This window comes from Lygodium microphyllum, chromosome 20, assembly GCF_053477565.2.
Source record: "Lygodium microphyllum isolate KBCC chromosome 20, Lygodium_microphyllum_v1.1.10, whole genome shotgun sequence".
In the NCBI taxonomy this organism is placed as follows: domain Eukaryota; kingdom Viridiplantae; phylum Streptophyta; class Polypodiopsida; order Schizaeales; family Lygodiaceae; genus Lygodium; species Lygodium microphyllum.
Window position 1 is genome coordinate 124,203,693 of NC_141154.1, and position 16,872 is coordinate 124,220,564.

Here is a 16,872-nt window from a genome sequence, read left to right on the forward strand (position 1 = left end):
ATCCCTGAGGATTGCTGGAATATCCTTTGGGCAGGTTATTTGATGTATTCCAAAGACTGATAAATAAAGATCAAATGTTGAAAAGGAACTTGCTTTACATTGTTTTTTTGTGTCAGTGCCTAAGTTACGTGAAGGAATTGGTGATTAAATGGTTAATTAAGGAAGCTGTTTTTGCTTGTCAAACTAAATGTAGTAGGTAATTAGATAACTAAGCAATCCAAGGAAGGTGCGGTGGATGTGACTCTAGGTCCGTCCTATGGAAGGGTGGTCCCGGTTGACCGAGAACTTTTCTCAAAGAAATCGATAACAAGGTAACAATGACCTAGAATCTATAGAGCTAGAGTCACGATTTGTGTTGTTTTAGGGGACGGAATGGGACTATGCCTTATGGGCAGAGAGGTTGAGCTTCGCATCCCTCTCGTTTCCCATTCGCCTTGAAGCAAGTGTAGTATAAATCCGCTTCGGCGTTGATGTTTCTGCGCAAAGTGGTTCGACGCTAGCTACTTCCTAGAAACTTGACTATTAGGAAAACCCTGACTCAAGTCGATCCTAAGTAGGAATGGATAGTTGCTTCCACTTCCTGGTAGACTCGAGAAGACCTTGATCACAAACCCCGTGACATTCCTTGTGAGTGCCGGGCCGCACTTTCTAGACTCTCTTCTTGATGGGCTGCTAAGACGTGTCCCACAAGTGGACAAGGGGGACACGTTACAGTTGGTATCAGAGCGAACCAACGAGATCTAACATTTGCAAGGAAACTTAATGAGGGGAAGTAGAGCAATGTTGCCGTTAAGAACATTTCCTTACTTACTTATGGATGCTGGCCTGCAGAGTCGCGAAGCATGGAACAATTTCTTGGTGTTCCAGGTTATGTTTATGTCTGCAATGCATGCTTTGGATTATGGATGGAGGCTAGGCATGATGAATATTCTAGACCGCATCTACAATCCTTCACCCTTGTATGTGGAACGGAGATGGACGAGTGAATCAGGAATATATTACATAGCGGCCCACTGACTTGCATACCTTCAGACCGACTTGAAGAGAGTCAAGTGGATGGAGGATTTAAAGATCGTGAAGCTGTTCATCTTTGTCGAGGCTCACGCAAACACAACCCTACATGTCGGCGGTCGAAAGGTCAAGCAGAACAAGTATGTGTATGAGGAAGTGACTCAAATAATCCCTACCGACAGAATCAAGGTGCTGGAACGTTATGAGAAGAACGGGTATCAAAGGAAGGGAAACCCCAAGCTTCCTATGACCTATCGATTCCTGAAAATCCATGACCCCTCTCCATATTACTACTCAGTCCCTATAGCTGAATGTAACACAATCCTATTTTCCCCAAACTAATGTGCCAATCAGCTTGTTCTACCTTCCCGAAATAAATGTACTCAAAAGGGCTATGCCCACATGAATGAATAAGATTTTTTATCACTGTTTGTCATGGCTGTAAGTATTGGTAAAGGAATTAAGAGATTAGGTCACTTGGCTAAAAGATGAATTGGGCATATTAATGTAATGTGGAAAACGTTTAGTAAGTTTTTGACGTAAAGAATCTTATTGGCTAGGCACAATCTCAAGTGCAGATTCCTAGTCCGACCCCTGCACCAAGTACAGTCGTAATTCAGGAGAAGAAGTTCCTTCTCAAAAAAATCAAGCCACCTGAATTCGATGGAAATGGAAGGACCGCTCAAACTGACGTTGAGGTCTAGATCAAATCCATGGAGGATTATTTCGAGGCAGCAGGAGCTACACCCGCTAACCAAGCTATGCTCGCCAAACTGAAGCTTACCGGCGAAGCAAGACTTTGGTGGAAACAATAGTGCAGAGACGAAGGGATCTCGGAAGGGTCGGTTATCTGGGAGAAGCTTAAAAAAGCTGTGTGAGGGAGATATCTACCACCTACCTACCGCACATAGAAGATAAACGAATTCTATAAATTAAAGCAGCTTGGACTATCCCTGGATGCATATTATTCAAAGTTCGTCTCTCTCTTAAAGTACGCGCCTCAAATGGATATGACACAACAGGTGTCAAAGTTTTGTGCCAAGTTAAATCCACCCATAAATACCCGCTTGGAATCAATACGCCTAACAGACCTTCAAGACGCACTCATTCGAGCTGCACCGATAATACAGGAGGTGCAGACCAAGGCAAGGAATAACAGGACTTGGTCTTACAAGGATCAGAACAAGGGAATGTATAGGTCTCAGGCTAAGAGAGCACAGGGCCAAAATCAGGGACAAAGGAAGAAAGCTAGGGGCAACACTATCAATACTTTCGTTCCTACCCAAGGTATGTCAAGATTGTAGGAGAGAAGGAATGAGTCTCACTTTTGGCTTTCTCACTTACACAATGGGGGAAATACACACAAAGGTGGAGGCTAAAAATAATTTTTCTCTTCTGAGTTGTGTAAGACAAAAGAACTCTAGTACAGAGAAATAGAAGAACCCTATATATGGGTCTCAAACCAAACTCAACTAACTAAGGTGGCATACTAACTGAGCCACGAACTAGATTAGATAAGGATAGCTGTCATCTAGCTATTATTCATGGGCGGTGTACCAACCGCATCTGCAGCTAACAAGTCGGTGACATAAATGCACAACGGTCACCCTGGCATATCACGAGTGGAGCTCGATATCTCAACAAGGTAATGGCTACAATCTATGTTGCTTCTATTGCAACGAGCCTGGTCACTTCAAAAGGCAGTGTCCCAAGCTTAGCAAATGACAACGTCAAGGGACATCCCAAGGTGCCGTCCATGGCCAAGGAGCCACCATCATGGCCAGAGGGAGAACCTCCAGTGTTTCCAATAAGAAGCTAGGTGATGAAGAAGACCCATCCATGGAAGCTGACATTGAGAGGGCAATGGTTCATGCCGCTCTTCACAAGAAAGGCCTGAATCGCCAATTCTCAGTGATTCAAACTCCATCGGATTATCAAGGTAAAAGCTTCAAAACCTTGATTGATTGTGGCAATACACATTCCTTCATTTCACCAGTCTGTGCAAAAATATTAGGAATAGCCACATTAGATGCACCTACCTTACTTTAGCAAATGGTCGTGAGGTCTCTTGTACCAGGCAAACTGCTAAGGTGAAATTCCTATTGGGTGGAAAGTCGACTTTGGTCAGATTCAGGGTAATGAACATAGGTGTCCACGAATGTTTGCTCGGAATGGATTGGCTAATACCCAACGATACCCACATTCATTGTGGAAAGGGCCAAGTCTCCTTTTAAAATTCTGAAGGGGAACTGGTCACAACTCAAGGAGAGGTTGGTAAGCCAAAAATTGAGCTGGCAAAAGCAACACGGATAATAAAAGGAGTTAGGAAGGGCCTACCTGTCTATTTGATTAAGCTAAATAAGCTAGATCACAATCAGGAATCTAGAAAAGAACCTTCATGGTTAAAGGAATACGCAGACGTATTTTCTGAAGAGCTGACAGAACTTCCTCCTCAAAGGGAAGTCGATCACGAAATCAAGCTCGCGCCAGGAGTTGCACCAGTCGCAAAGAGACCATATAGGATGTCCATCCCGGAAGTGATTTGAGCTGAAGGAGCAACTCAAGCAACTGTTAGACCAAGGGTACATCCGTCCTAGCAGTTCGCCATGGGGAGCTCCAGTGCTGTTTCAGAAGAAGAAAGATGGAATGCTTCGGCTATGCATTGACTACAGAGGGTTGAATCAATCAACCATTAAAAATAAATACCCCATCCCAAGAATAGATGAACTTCTTGACCATCTTCAATGTGCGAAGATCTTCTTTAAGATAGATCTCAGGTCTGGATATTATCAGATAAGAATCAAGGAAGAAGATATCCCAAAGATGGCATTCAGCACAAGGTATGGACACTTTGAATTCCTAGTCATGTCGTTTGGGCTGATAAATGCTCCTGCTACCTTCAACAGGTTAATGTAGGATATCTTTAGCCCCTATCTTGATGACTTTGTACTCGTCTTCTTTAATGATACCCTAGTCTACTCCAAGCAGGAAAAAGATCATGAACCCTAGCTTCTCATTGTTCTTGAAACAATGAGAGCACACAAGCTTTATGCCAAGAAGAAGAAGTGTGCATTTTTCAAGCGACAAATTGACTATCTCGGATTCATTGTATCAGCGGAAGGAATTTCAGTGGATCCGGCCAAGGTCAGAGACGTTTTGGAATGGCCAATACCAACTTTTGTCAAAGAAATATGTAGTTTTCTTGGATTGACAGGATGGTACAGGGTCTTTATCAAAAACTATGCTTTGATTGCAGCGCCTCTGACTGACCTACTAAAGAAGCAAGTATCAATTGTATGGTCACCTGCTGAATAGTCCAGCTTTGAAAAACTAAAGCAAAGCTTGGTATCAGCACCCATCCTGAAACTTCCTGATCTTAGTAAGAAGTTTGAAGTGATAACCGATGCTAGCGCACTTGCCTTAGGAGGTGTGCTCATACAAGAAGGTCACCCCGTAGCATACTCTTCAAGGAAACTGAAGAGCCATGAAAGAAACTACGCTACCCACAATCTGGAGCTGTTGGCTGTCATCCATGCTCTCAAACTTTGGCGACACTACTTGCTGGGTAACAAATTTACCTTAGTAACGGACCACAAGAGTCTTAAATGGATTTTCACCCAGAATGAGCTCAATATGAGGCAACGTCGATGGATTGAAGTACTAGAAGAATATGACTTTGAAATCAAATACCGGCCTGGAGAATGTAGTTGCCGATGCACTCAGTCGCAAGGCATTTCTGAATTCTCTAATTTTGCAAATCCATCAACAGCAAGATCTCTAGCCACAAAGGTCTCCATGCCAAACAACCCAATTCTTGAGCTAGCTAAAGAAGAAGAATACCATGACCCAAGCTATCAAAAATTGCTAAGGGAGATCCCCATCAAAGATCAAGACCCGAAGCTACAAACCAAGTATCAAGAATGCTCTATCAATAGTGGAATTGTCTACTATAGGACGAGATTATGTATTCCGGCAAGCCAATCACTCAAGCAAAAGATACTTTGGGAAGCCCATGACACCCTTTCTCAGGACATCCTCGCTATGCCAAGACCCTTATTAATGCGGTCAGGAAGAGCTATTATTGGGATAGACTCAAAGGTGACATTCTCAAATATCTCACGGAATGTTTATCTTGTCAACGCATTAAGGCCGAACATGTGAAAATGCCAGGGAAATTGCAACCACTTGACATTCCCCAAATGAAATGGGAATTCATTAGTATGGACTTTGTTGTTGGCATGCCCCAAGTTCAGGGAGGATACAACTCCATTATGGTCATGGTGGATATGCTCGCCAAGGTTGCACATCTTATCCCTATTAAGACAAACTATAAAGCCTCAAACATCACAAGGTTATTCATCAAGGAAATATTCAAACTGCATGGGTTACTCAGAAGAATCATTAGTGGTCGTGACTCTCTCGTCACCTCACACTTCTGGAGGGCTATCTTCAAGGCCATTGGGACTCAACTCTATTTTAGTACAGCTTACCATCCCCAAATCGATGGTCAAATGGAACGAGTCAACCAAGTCATTGAAGATATGCTCAGGGCACACTACTGCCGCGAACCCAAAAGGTGGATTCAATATTTGGTTGAGTTTGCCTACAATGCTTCCTACCAACAAAGCATTCAGATGACCCCTTTTCAAGCATTGTATGGGCACGATTGTCGTACTTGACATTCCTTGTGAATGTCGGGCAGCGGTTTCTAGACTCTCTTCTCGATGGGATGCTAAGACGTGTCCCACATGTGGACAGGGGGACATGTTACAAGTATTAAGAAGCAACAGCTAACCTCCTCTGCGTCATAAGAGAAATTTTCAAGCCCAAAATGAATTGGAAGAATAAAAATGACAAAGAAGTGCAATGATCCAAAATCTGTCTGGAAAACTAAAGGCACAATCTCCTACTAGCAGTCTTTAATAATCAAGCAACCATATAATGAAGGATGTAGATCCATACCACATGCTAGCATAGGGAAAGAGGCCAAAAGCTGATAATGCTAAAAACCATCCTAAAGGAGTTATTCATGTTGGGAATAAAGGGCTCTCATACCTTTTATATGTGCTCGGGTGTGAACACACCCTTAGCACACTTGTACTTTCATATATATATATATATATATCCAAAAACCTAAAGAGGTGTACTCGTCATTGAACCCACAAGTCGTGCTCACTCTCTCACTACTCTCTAACGAGTGTAATGAAGGGGACCTAAAATTAAGAGAGAGAGAGAAGTAAGAAGACTGCAGAAGAGAGAGAAGAGAGCAGAGGAGAGAGAAATACTAAGAGAAGAGAGAGAAAGAGAGAAAGAGGGGGAAGAGAGAGAGAGGAAGCCATGGGAGCTGAAGATGAAGGTGAGGAGTCATATTTGTATTTTTCAAATGGTACCCTAATCAGGTCCTTGTACACCTTAAATACCCCATTAGTGTAACTAGGTATTCACATGTGCTAACCCCGTGTAAAAACCCTATAATCCCATTCTAACACAATATTAGTGAGTTTGGGAATCTCCCAATTCCCATTTTTTGAATACTAAAAAGGTGGCACCCGAATAACATGTTCATAAGTTTCTCAAAACCATATGATGTGACCTATCATTGGAAAGCTCTTGAAAAATAGAATCTATTGAGCTATAGAGCGCTCAATTTGGAGTTATAGTGTTCAAGTTATGACAAATCCAAATATTTGACCACATGTCCCAAACTTATGGAAATTTCCCAAATTCCCCAAAATGGTGTTTTCTTTACATTCCATCCCAACCCGAAAGGTTTTTGCTCTCAAAAACAAAAAGAGGACGTATTGGTATGGCTGGGTGGGGGGGAGGGGGTGAAATCTTGTGGAACAGTGGCCTATGAGCATGTATGCAGTGTGAGCATGAGGGAAGAAGGTAACTCAATACAAGGATAGGCACCAATTCCAAACAAGAAGGGCTGGACAACACTGGACATCATGCTGTCCCGAACAGGCCTGCAGTGGAAAATTGATCATAACTTGCCATGGGCAACCCCAAACAAGGCATTCTGCATGTCAAAATGGAGCTCGTTTTACTTTACTTTCAGCCTAGGTAGGTCATGTGTGGGTACAATTAATGCAGGCCCAAAACTATTCGAAAATAGATGGTTGTCTACTGCAAAACAAGCCCAAATCGAGTTATCCTCTTTAGTCAAGGTTGCTGCCTCAAGGTGAGGGGACTGCACAAGGGAGTACTGATGTAGATAGAGCTTTCTTTCAACCCTTGGGATCAAATGGATAACCTGCATGGTAAGCATCACCAGCATACAGGTCATCCATGCAAGTGTGGGTTTCTGCACTACCATCGGGGTCAAATGGAAAGTGGTTATCCTTTCCATGCATTGGGTTACCATCCACAAGTAAAGCTAGAATGGTTAGTACCACTAGCTGCTGCATCGAGTCTGCCATAAGCATCATATGATTAAGCTCGGTTTGTGCTTGGATGCTATCAATAGCACATGGGGTTGCATAAGCTGAAAAGTGTACTGCATCAACTCTTATATGTGACATGTGTATAGACTGAAGGGTCTCTTGAAAGGACATGTTTTCTTGATCTGTAATATGAGCATGATCTTTAAGATCTACATGATCTTCTTTCTTGAATGAAAGTTTGTCTTGCTTTGGACCCACATCAAAATGGTCTTCAGCAATATCTGTCCTATCATTGGCATAATGATATTCAAATACAAATAGGAGCTTTGCATTATGTGCTCTACATTTGTCTTGATGATCACAAGATATCACCTTAGCACATCGATAGCATAAGTCTATAGCATGTAGTTCCTGTATCGTATCACTAGTAAGGTGTCTAATGCATTTAGCCTTAGATAGCAATCTACACACATGCTCATCACCATTGGTCAGCTCAGTAATAGTTCTGACATGCTGCTCATAGTCATCTTGCTACTCATGTACAACAGATGGCTGCCCATGACCATAATGCTCATGCTGTCCATATGAAGGGTCATGCAAATGTGGCTGTTGCTCATAATGATACTCATGTTGTCCACACACATGCTCATCACCATTGGTCAGCTCAGTAATAGTTATGACATGCTGCTCATAGTCATCTTGCTGCTCATGTACAATAGATGGCTGCCCATGACCATAATGCTCATACTGTCCATATGGAGGGTCATACCAATGTGGCTGCTGCTCATAATGATACTCATGCTGTCCATACTGCATATGGTGATAATAGCCCTGCTACTCATTTACATCTATTTGCTGGTGACTATTACCAAAACTTTGGCCATATTTTTGCCCATAAACATGCTGCCCAAGATTGCATGATGATTGTCCAACATGACTACAATGGTGTTCTTGCATCCTATGCTAGCCATAAATATGATGAGTGGCAAGTCCATGAGCATAGGTATCGACATGATGCTGGTCATAATCACTGGCATGATGCTCTTGCATTGCATAAGAATCTCCATATGCATGCTGCTGAGCAATGTTGTATGAGCTACCATATACATGTCCATGATCATGACTTGCATAAGAACTATATTGCTGCATAAAGGAGTGCTTGTAAGCGTAATCATGTTGTCCATAATGGCCATAATCATGCTGCCCATGATAGCCATATTGCTGATCAAATCCATTGGAGTATGATCCACCCTCATGACAAGGTACATAGCCTAGGTGTTGCCAAAAGTCGTATTATACAATACTTTGGTTATCAAAATTGACCGTATGTGATTTGGCTTAGCACTGCCACATCAGAGCATCAAAAGATCCCTAGTGTTACTACTGAATATCAGATTTGCACACCAATTTGCCCATCCTTCATCTTAAAGAGCATCCCACATGTAGATTTAGATGTTGTCAATGTTGTAGAGGTTGCTACCAAAGAGCCTTCTTATCAAGAAGCTATTGCTGGAAGTTATGTGCTACTGTTACAACAGATCATGATTGTATCAAGCATGAAGAATTGGAGAACATAAAGTCTTCAGAATAGCCTTGTGGGCCTCACATTGTGTGACTACTCAGCTACTACTACAAGGTTGATGATCTTCAAACGTGGCAGCAAATATGGACCCTTTGAATCCTCAATTGCAGGGTTGATGATGGGAATTTGGCTACTGAGAATTGGTTCTCTCAAAAACTCCTCTAAAAGCACATTAGCTGCTGCTAACTATCACTTGCTCTCTCTAGGTGTATAGTTTATAGGACTCCATAGTCAATCTGCAGTACTAGTAATGATTAGTATGATGTCCCTATAGGGTCCTATATAAGACTCTGCTTCTGCATACAGCTACATCAAATCATGATGGAGCTGCAAATGCAAGTAGCACAGGCAGTTTGAGTCTTGAAGATCTTCTTCAGTGCATTACAGTACTTAGTTCAACAAAACTTGCACATTTAATAGGAACAACAGTCTAAACTGTTGATGATGCTATCCATGTTGCATATTTGGCTCCAATTACCCTTGATACTACATGTGCTAGTGACACGTTTATTGATGCTGCATACAGTGTGATTCTACTTACCGATTTTGCTACTCTTGACTCGTGTGTTAGGGATAGGCCAACCTTAGAGGTGCGGTGATCATCCACTCATCACAGTTCACTGGTTCAAATGAAAGGAGTGGCTGCAGATCTGCCCAGAGAGTGCATAAGCTAGAGCTTTGAGAGGAATAGCTACTAGCTTGGTGGTGCCTCGCTAATCTGCAGCCCTATAATTTGCTTCTTTCCTTGTGTGTCTAGCACCTGCAACTGGCTTTGTAGTTGTGCTTCTGAAAACTAGGTATGAGCTTTAGATACTGTTGCTTTCATTCTTGCTACACATGCAACATGTAGACATTGTTGTAATCTCCAAAAGGTCTTCCACCATTGCTTTGGTCATTGAATAAAAGAGCCAGTGAAATTAGGAGTATCCTCCTTAAGGAATCCAAATCCAATGCAAAGCAGGCACCTCATACATGCAAATGCCACAACAGCATACAAGAAAATTGTGTCAATGTATCCTGGTCGAGTTGCTTTTGTTGCCATCCAGGGTGCACTCAAGCTATAGTGAATGATGAACTATGTATGATCAAACAATGGCAATATCAAACCAGAGTGGACCATCACAAGCATACATTTTTTCTTCAGCAGCATCACTATGGATGGAATACACCATACGGTGAATTCTTCTTGAGCTAGTACTCTGACCTACTGCTTGCTCATGGGGAGAGGATCCTCAGTTCAGCCAAATGGTATCAGCACATCACACTCCTCAAACAAGATAGAGTTTGCATCTATCGCATCTCCACCAGTAAAACCTTTATGACTCCTCCGGTCTTTTCAACATGTTTTTGCAAGGCAGGAATGTCCAGCCCTTTGCTTTTCTTCACTGCTCTAGTTATATCACTAACAGCTATGATCTTAGCTCCTCGCTTAAAGAGTAACTGAGCAGTCCAGGAGCCAACATTCCCAAAGCCTTGAATTACAAAACTTTGATCAGAAATTGATTTTCCATGGTCTGCCATAGCAAAGCTTCTATGGAAAACACAATAAAACCTTTGACTGTTGCAGAAGTCAAAGCCCCTCCTTACTCAGAACCCGTAGAGGTTCTGTATGTTCCCCATCAAGTATCCCACTGTCTGGGAGATGTACAAGAAAGCAAAAGCGAGCTTCTGGACAGTCGAGGAAGTTTACCTCTCACTGCTGCCATGGCCGAGGTCCCCGTTCTTGGATATGCTACGCATGATAGCACCGGCCTTCTTTCCCCGTTTCCCTTCACCCACAGGACTACTGGTCGGAGCGATGTTACATTCAAGGTGACACACTATGGAATTTGTCACTCTGACCTTCATCAAATCCGCAACGAGTGGAAGGGCTCCACTTATCCTATCATTCTCTAGGGCATGAAGTTGTTGAAATTGTTACTGAGGTCGGTTCAGACGTCACACGGTTCAAGGTCGGTTCAGACGTCACACGGTTCAAGGTCGGAGATCATGTCGATGTTGGGTGCATGGTCTGCTCGTGCGGCGATTGTGACTCTTGCAACAAGAAGCTTGAGCAGTTTTGCCTCAAAACTGTGTGACGTACAATAGTGTCAACGTTGATGGCAAAAACACTTACGGAGGCTACTCTGATCTCATGGTGGTGGATGAGAAATTTGCTTTGCGTGTGCCAGAAAGCCTGCCTATGGATGTTGCTGCACCTTTGTTGTGTGCTGGTATTACTGTCTAATGCCAATAAAAGCCCAAATTCATATCATAGTAAACTTATCTCCCGACCCTCTACACCCCAAGCTTCTGCATCTACCGTTGCATCTTCCTCATCTGCTCAGACCACTGACATTGTCGGTCCAACGAGCTCTTAGAAGTCGCATGTGGTTGCGGTTGTCCTCGCAAAATACAATCGAAAAAGCACCAATGTAGGTGTAATCTCAACAATGATTCCAGGAGTGTGCCTATTCCTTGGATCAATGTGGAGGGAGTATTGGATATCTGGATGAACCTTACAGCCAACCTAGGAATTAACCTTTCCAGTCGACGAGCAAGGGACAATGAAGTCTCTGGTAGAGTATTTTCAAGAAACATGCAAATACACTATCCATAATATTGCGCTTCCATGTTTGCAAGTGGGAAAACTTTCTATTGTACATAGCATAGTTTGCACAGCCTCAGAGGCTTAGAAAACATACTGACCTAGCCAAGAAGGGTTGTAGCCTTGTGGGTAATCCCATGGAGAAGCAAGATCTGATGTTTTGGGATGCCATACGAGCTTGAGAGGGAGGGTAGAACGGAAGTTCTTCCATGGAGCCTTAAAGAAGCTTGAGGGAAGAAGAAGACTCACTTTCTAAAAGACCTCTGCTACGTCTTGTAGTGACTTCCTTCACCCAAAAACCCCTAAAATTTTACCTCAACATTGAAAACGAGTTGCCATTTTTGTCTTTTGGCCTCCAAATTTGGTCAAGCCTCCTACCATAGCTCTTGTGTGTCTTCCAAGAAAGCTGCCATCTCTGCCTGTGTACCTGAAAAGTAGGGTTTATCGTTGGAAAATGAGACTAGATTTGAGGGAAAGGAGAGAGAAAGGAAGGATCTAAAAACTAAGCTGTAATACCAACTGTAATGAAGGGGACCTAAAAGAGAGAGAGAGAGAAGGAAGAGGACTACAAAAGAGAGAGAAGAAGAGAGCAAAGGAGAGAGAAAGACTAGGAGAAGAGAGAGAAAGACAGGAAAAGAAAGAGAAAGAGAGAGAAAGAGGGGAGATAGAGAGAGGAAGCCATGGGAGCTGAAGGTGCAGGTGAGGAGTCAGATTTGTATTTTTCAAATGGTACCCTAATCATATCCTTGTACACCTTAAATACCCCATCACTGTAACCGAGTATTCGCATGTGCTAGCCCCATGTTAACCCTGTGTAAAACCCTCTAATACCATTCTTTACAACGAGACTAGCTGACAATGCTGACGACTAGCATACATCTAGAGTTCTTGGCGACCTTTGTGTCGGGCTAAGGCAGAAGACCATGTGCGCAGAGGGTGACCAACGTGGTGATGAGACAACTCATAGGCGAGTAGGAGTCGTTGGCAGGTAGCAGTCATCGGCAGATTTGACGGGCTGCAGATGACCAATCGTTGTAGGTGACCAGACCTAGTAACGGAACTAGCAGGGAGCTGACATGGTGTACATTTAATGGACGGGGACATTCGCATGTCGGGCAGGCATAGGTGACGACCAAGCAGCAACCTGCATGGGGTCAACGGAACACCCCCTGCCCTTGATCCTCGTTACAACTTTCAAAAATCTAGGTTTTTTTCTTTAAAAATCTATTTTATCCCCCTTTCCCTCTGACAGGTTTCACACGTGGAGGCACAACTTCCAAATTTGTGCAATCTTGGCCTGAAAATTTGAGCCTTTTCTCAGATTTGGGGATTGTGATGCAGAGCAAGACCATTTGTCTCAGAAATTGCAAGAATATGTGACATTTTGCCTCCGACATTTGGGGCTTCTCATGTATATGCAAAAATTGGGCTGAAATTTACCAAATTTCTCAACATTGATGCTCATTGGACCTCGTGCAATTTGGGGCTTTTGATGTTTGGGCAAAATTTGTGTGCCATTTCGTCATTTTATGTACATGCGGGCTTAATTCAATGCAATTTGGACACCTAGCACTTGGAAAAATTTGGGGGTTTTGCTAAAATTGCTCTATCTTGGCAAAATTGGCATGTTCTATGCATGTCAGAGACAAAGCAGATGTATGGTTGATGCTTTGAGCACAAAAACTTTGTGGCTTTTGACCGTGCATGTCAAATTTTGTGCTCGTGGGTACATGTACAATAGAAATTGTAGCTAAAATTTTGGACTTCTCATGTAATGTGATGTATTTGCCCTTGGAACATCTATAATCAGTTGTGGAGTCTTGTAGCACATGGTTTGGTGCTTCTAAAAATTTACTTACATACCTAAAATTTTTGCTTCTATGTGGTTATTTACTACTGGTTGGTACTTGTTTGTACCTTGATCACTTGTATAACAGTTTGGGCATGCATTTGTTGAATTTTTTAGTCACATTTGGGCTAAAAATCATGGCTAGCAGCAGTGATAGCAGTAATCTCATGCACATTAAGAAGCTTGAAGGAGAACATAATTTTGCAATCTGGCAAAAACAATGCTACAATATCATGTTGCAGAAGAAGAATGCAAAGCTGATTAAGACCAAAGGGGCAAAGCCTATAGATATGGAACATGAAGATTGCGATGAGTTCAACGAGCTTGCACGCTCAACCATCGAGCTATCGATTTCTGATGCCTTGTTGTTTAACATTGAAGGTTTGGATTCTGCCTATGCTATTTGGACTTGACTGGAAGAACTGTATGCACAAAAGAGCGCCACAAGCAAAGTATATTGGTTGAAAAAGCTTATGGATTCGCGTATGAAAAAGGGTATATCAATGTCTACTCACTTGAGTGAGTTTAACTCCATTTTCAACCAGCTGGTTGCCTTGAAGTTCTTAATTGATGAAGAATTTAAGGCTACATTCTTGCTTTGCACTCTGCTAGAGAGTTGGGATACATTCAGGACTGCTACAAGCAATTCTAATGCGATTCTTTTGTATGATGATGTAGAGAGTGCTCTACTCATGGAAGAAATGAATCGACAGAACAATGCATCCAGTAAATCTTCCAGTGCTTTGCATACTAGGGGCAGATCATAGTAGAAAGGCAAATCTGATAGCAAGAGACACAGTAAATCACATGGCAAGGATGTTGAATGCCATCATTGTGGCAAGAAGAGCCACTTTAAACGTAGCTGCTACAAATGGAAGAAAGAGAAAGGAAAGGGCAAGAAGACAGATGATAGCAAGGAAGACAAGAAAGAGAGTCAGCCTAAGAGTAGTGTCAAAATTGAAGAGGTGAATGTAGTCACTCATGACAGTGACAGTGGGAATGACGTACTCTTGGTCTCTTCACACTTTATTGCACATGCTTTACTTGTAGATACAAATGATGACATGCATACTTGGATTCTCAATTTAGGTGCTTCCTTTCATGTTACCCCTCATTGTGAGTGGTTCTTTGACTATATAGAGGGTTGACATGGTGTTGTCCATCTTGGGGACAACTATGCATGTGACATTGCAGGTATTGGGAATGTGTAGTTGCAATTTGAGCATGGTTCTATCTTCACACTTTAGCATGTACAACATGTACCTCAGCTCAAGAAGAGCTTGATTAGCACAGGGCAGCTAGATGACGATGGATTTCATACCACCTTTGGAGATGGAAAATGGAAAATCTGTAAGGGATCTAGAGTGATTGCTAGAGGTTATAAAAGTGATACCTTGTATCCTCTCCATGTTTCTAGTGTGAGTGATCATGTTGTTGCTGACCGAGCAGCCAAGTGTTTCTTTATGGCATGGCCAGTTGGGACACATAAGTCAAATTGGAATGAAAGTGCTCTCTCATTTGGGTTACTTGCCTTGTCTTCGTTATGCTGATTTTGAGAATTGTGATCATTGTGTTTATGGTAAACATGCACAGATGTCTCATAAGAAGTTTCTTTCACTGAAATCTTCTCCTCTAGAGTTAGTACATTCCGATGTATGCCAGATGCCAAGGTTATCTTTAGGGGGAAATAAATATTTTCTCACCTTTGTTGATGATGCTACACGGAAGGTATGGGTTTAGCCTATTCGTAGCAAGGATGAAGTCCTTGACAAGTTTAAAAATTTCTTGGCATTGGCTGAAAATCAGACTGATCAGACACTTATGTGTCTTCGCTCTGACAATGGTGGGGAATATGTGTCCAAGGCCTTTCAGGCATTTTGTGACAGCAAAGGGATAAAGAGGGAGCTCACTGCCCCTCATAATTCACCCTAAAATGGAGTTGCAGAGCGTATGAATCGGACCATACAAGATAAGGTTCGTATGATGCTATCTCAGGCTACATTACTCCATGATTTTTGGGCAGAGGTTGTTATGATAGCTGTACACTTGATTAATTGGTCACCAAACAGGTATTTGGGGGGGGGGGGGGGTTCCCCAAGAAGCATGGTCGAGCAAGCCACCTTCGTATGCACATTTGAAAGTATTTGGCTACGAAGAATTTGTGTACATTCGTAAAGAAAAACACAACAAACTTGAGCCAAAGTCTTGTAATTGCATTTTCTTAGGATATGGTGAAGAGGGTGAAATGGGGAATAGATTATGGGATCCCAAGAAAAGGAAAGTAGTATGCAGTAATGATGTTATCTTTCGAAAAGATCGCATGCATAAACAACCCGAAAAGACTGAGGAGGTCCGTAGGGTTGTATTCTGGGAAGAAATACCTTTTGGATAGCAAAATGTGCCTGCTGTACAATAGCAAATACCTGATGTAAATGAACTTGCAAATGTAGAAAATAATGCTGGAAATGAATAGCCAACTATTGCCCATGATAATGAGCCATTACACGTGCAGGAATAGCCAGGACAACAAGCTGTTAATGCTGATTTGTAGGCTAAAATGCTAGGACAACAAGCTGAAAATTCTCAACAGCTAGCAAACAATGATCATTGGGTTAGGAGATCGTCTAACGCTACTAGACAACCTAATAGATTCATTCTTGGTGCAAACAATGTGGCTGATTATGTCATGTTGAGAGACTCTGCTGAACTGTCTTGCTTCCAGGAAGCAATGAGCAGACATGACAATAAGAAATGGTATAAAGCCATGTTGTCATAGATGGAATCTCTTGAGAAAAATGGCAATTGGGACTTGGTGTAGTTTCCTAAAGGGCAGAAAACCCTTCCATACAAATGGGTTTACAAGATGAAGGTCACTTCCGGTTCCTCACCAAAGTACAAAGCAAGATTGGTTGCAAAGGGGTACAAGAAGGAATATGGCATTGTCTTTGATGAGATCTTCTCTCCTGTAGTTGTGTGTGTGTGTGTGTGTGTGTGTGTGTGTGTGTGTGTGTGTGTGTGTGTGTGTGTGTGTGTGTGTGTGTGTGGGGTTCTCTCTTTCTCTCTGCCACTACCTCTAACATTGCAATTATATATCACATGCAGCCCCACAATACCATGATGGGATCAAAATTGCAAAGTTGGTTTCCAATAGGTGGGTGCACAACATAATCAATAGTAGCATTATAGAAGTTGAGAATTTATACTTTAAGTGTATATTATTGTATCCACACACACACACATTGTGTGTGTGTGTGTGGGGGGGGGGGGGGGGGGGGGGGGGGGCATTTGCAATGCATTTTGTAGTACCACTAAGAATTGGGAGAGTTTTTTACACCTTTGATTGTATACATTTAAGCACAAACATTGCACACACATGTGCATGGATCTTTTCTAATGGATGTTTGTGCAAAATTTGTGCTTAGCATCCACAAAACATATGTGGACATAATTAAATTCC